Source organism: Rhea pennata, chromosome Z (genome assembly GCF_028389875.1).
Source record: "Rhea pennata isolate bPtePen1 chromosome Z, bPtePen1.pri, whole genome shotgun sequence".
NCBI lineage: Eukaryota > Metazoa > Chordata > Aves > Rheiformes > Rheidae > Rhea > Rhea pennata.
The window spans coordinates 30,083,038-30,090,677 of NC_084702.1; positions in this window are offsets into that span (position 1 = coordinate 30,083,038).

The following is a 7,640-nucleotide window of genomic DNA, read 5'->3' on the forward strand; positions in this document are numbered from 1 at the left end:
AAGCTGAAGTTGCCTTTATTACAAGATACGTTATTTTTAAGGATTCTAGCACACATGTATTATCAGTAAAATGCCCTACTTAGGTCCTGTATGAATTACAGCAACTGATGTTAATGAAGTCTTGTTTTCCTGCCTTTCTAAATACATGAATTAGCCACTGTGTGACAGGTTTAGTAGGTGACAGTTCTGTACATGCTGAAGAGCAGATTGAGGAGGGATCTTATCAATGTGTCTAAGTACCTGAAGGGAGGGTGTCAAGGGGACGGGGACAAACTCTTTTCAGTTGTCCTGTGTGACAGGACAAGACGCAATGGGCAGAAACTGAACCACAGGAAAGGAAGTTCTGCCTGAACGTGAGGGGGAATTTCTTCCCTGTGAGAGTGACGGAGCACTGGACCAGGTTGCCCAGAGAGGTTGTGGAGTCTCCTTCTCTGGAGATCTTCAAGGCCCGCCTGGATGCAACCCTGTCTAACATGCTGTAGGTGACCCCGATTAAGCAGGGAGGTTGGACTAGATGATCTCCAGACGTCCCTTCCAACCTTACCCATTCTGTGATTCTATGATTCTATGAAGCTGTATGATCATGGCTTGCTTTCATCTTCATTGTGAAAATGAACTATTTTAACTAAATTTGGAAAGAAAAGAGGTTTTGTGTTGGGCGCGTGCTCTTTGGCTAGATGTGGCATTTTGTAAAGGTCTCATAAGAGTAACAAGTTTCTCCCATCTGTCTGGTGAAGGACTGTGTTTATTTTTAGTTGCTCATAAGATCCTGATGTCCTCAAGGCAAGGAAATCTATGAAAAGAAATTATTAAACTTATGCATGAAGTTGTTATTTTTTGAACTCCAATGCAAAATGAATTAAAATCTTATGTAAGAATCTATTTCTTTTTACCTTAAAAAAATTGTCACTTTTGCATCCTATCTGTGAAAACTAAGTAAAACGTAACTTTGTTTTTCTTTAATGCATTTGTTCTCATCTTTGTAAATATTAAATTCCTTTCTGAACATTAACAGTTCAGTAAATAAGCTTACTACTCCCCTTCCCAATCCATGTGGGAAAGCAGGTTTCAAAATAGTAACTTTTCTGAAGGACTTCCATGACAAAATATTTGTCTCATTCTGTTTGAAACTTCACAGGGAAGCCAAACATGTGATGAGTTGTATCAGTGAAGTTTTATTGTAGTGAATGATTAACTTGTCGTTTGCGTTAGAACACTCAGCAAGTAAATCATGCTGAGACAACTGGAGACATAGGAAAATGGGAACCCCTATGCACTCTAAAAAACAAAGAGAAAAAAAAAACATAGCTTTTGGATATGGAGTTATGAAGTATCCACTCTTTAATTATCTCCTTGATAAAATCAAAAATCCTGCCAGGTGTCTGAAGTTTAATATTGATTAATCAGTTTTTACGTATTAGAAATTAATTGCAACTTCTGGCTATCGGCCAAGCAAATTGAGGGTACTCTGATTGCTGTGTTAATAAAAGCTGATGTGTTACTTTGTAGCTCTCTTTGCACTTTTTTAAGGTACAGGACAGACTAAGAGTCAATTTTTAATTGCTGTTTGTCCCAATATCCTTTACTCCTCTTTTGTATATTGGCAAGTCATAGCAGTAAATGCTAAGATTCATCTAGAATACTATTTTCAAGAAAGGCCTGGTTAAAGTTGAAATAATTAGTGGGGATGTCTTGTCTCATTCTCTAATCAGTGCTTTATGGGGTCATTAGTGAAATTTCAGATAGATGCAGGAGTACTTAAAGTATTTGGAAGAAATGATGTTACCATGCACTAATCTAAATAGCATTAGTAAGGCTCATCTGAACATAGAGAGGGAGCCAAACCTGCAGCTTCAGTCTGGGAAGGAGAAGGCTTCACCATATGGTAGAGACTTGATCTATGGATTGGTTATTCCCACTATTTTAGGGGCCTCAGAAGATGCTCTCTTCATTTATGTTCACAGGGAACATGACTGTAGTTTCTTTTCTTCATGCTAAGCTACAAAAAGATTGGTCTTAAACTTTTATTTCTGTGGTAGTTACTTATTTCCACCATGCTAATTTCCGTTGACGAGCTGTTTCCAACTTTTGTGAGCCAAGGCCTGAAGAAATGCTGTTGTCAGGCATTTATAAAATAAACACTGGGTTCTTTTTAAAGTATTTCTTCCCTGTTTTGTTCATTTACAGTTCTCACCTTCTTCAGGAGAGCCAAAACATACTTCTTATTAAAACATAACAGCCTTTCCCAATCAAGTAATGTTGGGAAATGAATGTGGTAGAAGCATGAAGATGTATCATCAGGTATAGGGCTGCAGCTGTGGTTCCTGTTCTGCAGCCCTGCTTGTTTGGGAAGAAGTGGTCAAAGACAGAGTAAAGTTAGGAGGACAGCTGCTTCCTTTTCCAGCCACCTGCAGAAGACATTTCCAGGTAAGGTTGGGTCTGTGAGGGCTTTGGGGGAAAGTCAGTGGCTGGGCTAAGATTTGAGCAAAGAAAGTTCCACAGCCTGCCGGGGGGAGGGGTTGTCCTTGTGCTTAATGTGGTGTGGGAAGCTTTTGGCATTTATCTGGAATTAACTTTGTGTTTTGAAGTTTTTCATCTGCATTAATGTGTGTTCTACCAAGGTGAAACAGGTTGAGGTGTGCCACAGGGGCCCTCTGAAGCTATTAGGGCTATGATTTTACAGGTCTGAAAATAGCAGTTTCAGAATCTGTAGTGGAAATACTCTGTTTAAGTTCTGGATGTAATGATTGTGCTGGTTTCTTTTAATTACTAGTAAAACCTTGCACAATTCATATGCAAGAACATAATTGTTTAAAACAAATGCTAGGCTGTTAGATACTCACTGAATCCAACTTAGTGCATGTGGGGAAGGGATGCTGAAGCAGGGTGCTGAGAACTCCTTGCTGCTGGTCATTAGGTGTTCACCTTTATGGGTATCACGTTTGTTGTTGCTTAAAAATGCCTAAATCTAATGATAGGGCCAGACTCTTTTCAGTAGTGCCATGTGACAGGACAAGAGGCAATGGTCACAAACTGAACCACAGGCAGTTCCGTCTGACCGTGAGGGGGAATTTCTTCCCTGTGAGAGTGACGGAGCACTGGACCAGGTTGCCCAGAGAGGTTGTGGAGTCTCCTTCTGTGGAGGTATTCAAAACCCACCTGGAGACAACTCTGTGCAACATGCTGTAGGTGACCCTGCTGAGTGGGGAGGTTGGACTAGAAGATCTCCAGAGGTCCCTTCCAACCTCAGCCATTCTGCGAATGCAATAAAACTTCAGAGCTGCTTAGTCAAGCATGGTTTCTCACTATTACAAAGGAAGTGTATTCCTTAAATACTGCTGCTTCTCTTTGTAGTACAAGAATTTATGCTGTTGGTAGCAAGTCTTAAAAGAATCTATGTCATGTCATACACAGGACTTCATACTAATTGTGTGTATAGGTGTCTTATTTTGTCAGCTACACTTACGTGCAAGCACATACCAAAAACTTTTACCGTATTATTACAGAAGTGCAAGTATTATGAATACAAATTCTTCTGGAAAGCCCTTTAAGCATTCCTCCTACTCAGTCATGTTTATTAGTATTGAAGTCTATTTCCTTTATTCAAGCATAAAGCACAGGCTAACAGCTGTTTGGGGCAAATAGGAAATATACACTGAAAACTTCAGCTATGATTAATGAAACCGTATTGTCTTCTGGAGATTTAACATAATACTTAGTCTTCTCTTGCAGTTGAAAGAAACTTGTATGTGTTTATAATGAAATTACAATGCCTTTATGCAAAGATTAAGCATAAGTAGTACTACTATTTTGCTGTTAGTAATTCACCAGTGACAGAAAGAACTGGAGAGGGCCTGTCTTCTGATTCAGTGCTGTTAGGAGGGTTAGATCACATTTTTCTCATGCAACAGGGCATTTCAGGGTCACAGGAACCTCACTGGTGATTATTAGGGAGTGTTATTTTTATTGCAGCATCTGTAGGTAATTCAATAAAGTTTAGAGTCTTGTTTTGTTAGCTTCTAAGTAAACTAAAGAGCAAGAAAATCTCCCTCCTCGCTAAGTTTTTTATCTACACTGGCACACAGCTGAAGGGTGGGAGAGGAAAAAGGCTGAAAGCAATGAAGCTGCTTATTGAGGGTCATGCAACAGATTAGCAGCTGTGCAGGTACATCAGAGAGGACACCACTGTTGTCATCTGTTTTGGGTGGTTCTTCCCCCCCCCCCCCCCCCCCCCCCCAAAAAAAAAAAAAAAGTAACTTCAGCAGGGCTCAAAGGTAAAAATACAAGTTGTTTTTTAGCGGAAGCTAAATTTACATTCCGGACCTGGTTTTGTCTACCTAGCCCATTCTCTTTCCTTTAAATTTTCTGTTCTCTTTTCTTTTGAACAGTCTCTTCTTTTGCTCTCTGCGCTAGATTAATAAATCATGCCAGGTTACTAAAAGCAGGAGCAAATTGTCCATGCAGGAACTAAACAGGAAACCAAACAATCAAAATGGCAAAACACAGATAGTGCGTCACCTAATAAGTGTTGGCACATATATATCTTACAGTTAGGCTTTTAAAGCACGTGCTAATGAGACCAGTGTTGCTGTTGCTGGGTGTGGGGAGAAGTTAACTTCCCCCTTTCCAGGACATGTGCTGACAGTGCAGTTGAGTTTAATAATGCTGAATCAATGAGACATCAGGAACGGTCCTGCCCCGGGCTGGGATTAGGCTGGCCTGGCACATTCAGCCCAGAGCACAGCACGCAGCTCAGTGAATAACTGAGTGGGTTCGTTATCTCCGCCGTGGGGGTGCCTCTTCAAAAGCGATAAAATATTTGCCCAGCAATGTGCACAGTAGCTGACAAGAAATGTTTAGGCCAAGCTCTGTTTTATCGTTATGTGAGTACTTGGTTATCCTGGCCAGCATCCTCTGCAAGCTGGCTCCCCAAACACCCTTCGTCAGTAATAGCGGCCAGAACTGTAAAAGCTGCTTCCAGAAACCCACTCAGCATCTCATGAACAGCATCCTGCAAAACCGTGATGCAAATCATTACATTGAACAAGGAAAACCCCACAGAGGTATCTCAACTCCCTTGGTATTGAAATGGACCCATACAGATTCAGATATAGACTTCGCTTAAGTGTCTTCTTTTATTATTATTATTTTTTTAATTTTTCTGAAATCAGTGTTGTATTTTCAGGAAGCTAGGAATAAAATCAAAAAATATTCTTAGCAGAAATAGATGGCACTGGTGAGGACTGTCTGTGGTGACACGAGGCATGAATTATGCAGACCTAGTCCTCAATGGCTGTGGGTTTCTCTACCTGTTGGTAGCTATTTGTGAGCAGATCTTCTGTCTCTATGTTAATTTTGTTTTCTGATTTACTTACTGGAGGGCTTTGGATATTTCTGGAAGTTAGATATATTTATGTTTGCAGCATTACTTTATCATCTTTCCTTTTAAATCTCTCTTTTCTGGCCCATATGTACCAACCACCTTTTTTTTTCCACAGTTAACCCAAGCAGTAGTAGAATTTAATTAAGGTAAGAAAATTTTCTTTTTCTCCATCTGTAATTAGCCTGAAGTGTACTACTTCCATTTCATATATGAAGCAAAGATTGTCTTTTTATTTTTTTTCCCAGGCGTATCAGTTGTTTTTACAAAAATGGAAAAAAAATCCTCTGTGCTTACGTGTTTTGCAGAAAACAGACTAAAGTGCAGACCTTTGATGTGAATGCTCAAAGACACATGTGAGCCAATATTTGAAACAGCCTCTCTGTTCCAGCTGCTTTGCATTTCAGAGAAGCATTTTGGTGCTAGCGCATTAGTAAGGATGGGCTCGGTGATGAGCCCAGCTCGGGGGAGCTGCTGTGCCTGCATCTCCATTCGCTGCGGTGCTGGGTTAGCAGCGCTCCCAGCACAGCCGGTGGGAACTGTGTCAGCCCCGACCTGTTTCTGATCCCCGATCTTGCAATTTAAGTCACAAGGCCCATCGTTCTTCTCTGGGGCTGACCCTTCATGCTAACTTAATTTCCAGTCAAGGCAGTCAGTAAACAACTGCTCACTTGTCGGTGACTGGAGGGGTTTCCGGGTTTTCATCTGTTGTTGAACAATAACAGGTCACTTACTTTTATTTTACTTCTGAAACGGATGCAAAGATGGGCTGAAATTGGAAGTATTAATTAGATTTGGCAACAGATGGGAAAGCAGTGCTTTTTAAAGAGAAAAAAAGTCATGTTTGCCACATAAGACGTTCAGTATAAGTATACATTTTTTTCCATATCCTTTTCTAAAAGTCAGCAGGAATCAAGCTGGAGTTGGTTTCTATATAAATTTAGACTGCAAAAAATACATACTAATATAAGTGCACCTATGCAAACCAAAAGTTTTATTTTTGTGTCATGGTAGTCCCTGCTAGAGGTGTAATATAGAGCATCAGTTTCCTCAGTAAATGGAAACTTCCTCCTGACAAGCAGTCAGCACTGGTGGGTGTTGGGCTTTCCTAACCTCCTGGCAGTTTTGGAGACTGTCCTTGGTGTGTCCTCATTCCCACCGCTCTCCAATCACTAAATGTGGACTCTAACTCTTTATTAAAAGTGCTGCATCTCCTTTTCTCAGCTGCCTAGCTGCCCTCAGACATCCTGCAGCTGGCAGTGACAGAAAGCTGTGGCCCAGCAGCGTGAGGGCTTCCTCTGTGGTGACCTTGGACCACAGGTGCCCTGAGGTTTGCTAGTGTCAGATATCTCTGAGGAAATGCTCTGAGCAGGCATCGTGGTGGGAAAGGAAACTTCCAGTTCCAGCCTTCTAGTTTAAGGAGGACTTTTTCATCAGATCGGGCCATTTGAAGTGATGTTTCTATCTGAGTGATGCTCTTCTGCCAGCTGAGGACACTCTGGAGCTGGAGCGGGACGTGCTTGAAAAAGGTTTCACAGTTCCTTTCCAATCTGTTAGTTCCCCTTTTATGTGCCTGAGACACATAAAACGAAACCTCCTGTTCGGGTGGGGGTTTTTTGTTTTTGTTTTTGAGAGAGAGAGATTTCCTCCGGCTGAAATCTTAGTGCCCCTCCTGTCAGTGGGGACTGTCCTCATGGCAGCCAGCTGAGCCCAGGAGCAGGAGGATGTGGGGCTGCACCTTAGCTGGGCTCCCCCAGCCTGCAGCCTACCACCTGTGCCTTTGCCTTTTCTATCAAACCATGATAGTAATTTCCTCTCTCTCTCTCCTCAGAATAAACCAGCTGCCAGGTGGCTCTGATACTCTCAAGGTAACAGAGAACATGTAACGGCCTGGAAAAATAGCCTCAGTGCAGTAGGTCGAAGTAGGAAGCTGGTGACAGAAAACCACAGTCAACAGCGAAGAAAGTCACTGCTTTCTCTATCTGTCTGGGGGTCTGCATGGGTGGTTTACCGAATGGAGAGTAACCTCAGCTCAGACAAAATCTTGATCTCTATTTTGATACCAGTTGCCCAGCAGCCCACAAACTGTGGACTTCATCATTTAATCATCAATGTCTACCAAAACTACATTTTTTTGTAAGGCTGGTTACCTAGCACTAGATTCTCCACTAAAAAGAGGTGCAAGCACAGAAAAAATAAATTGGAGAAAGGCTAGCAGCTAGGATTATAAGCAGTTTTTGCTATGAAAACATGCTTATAT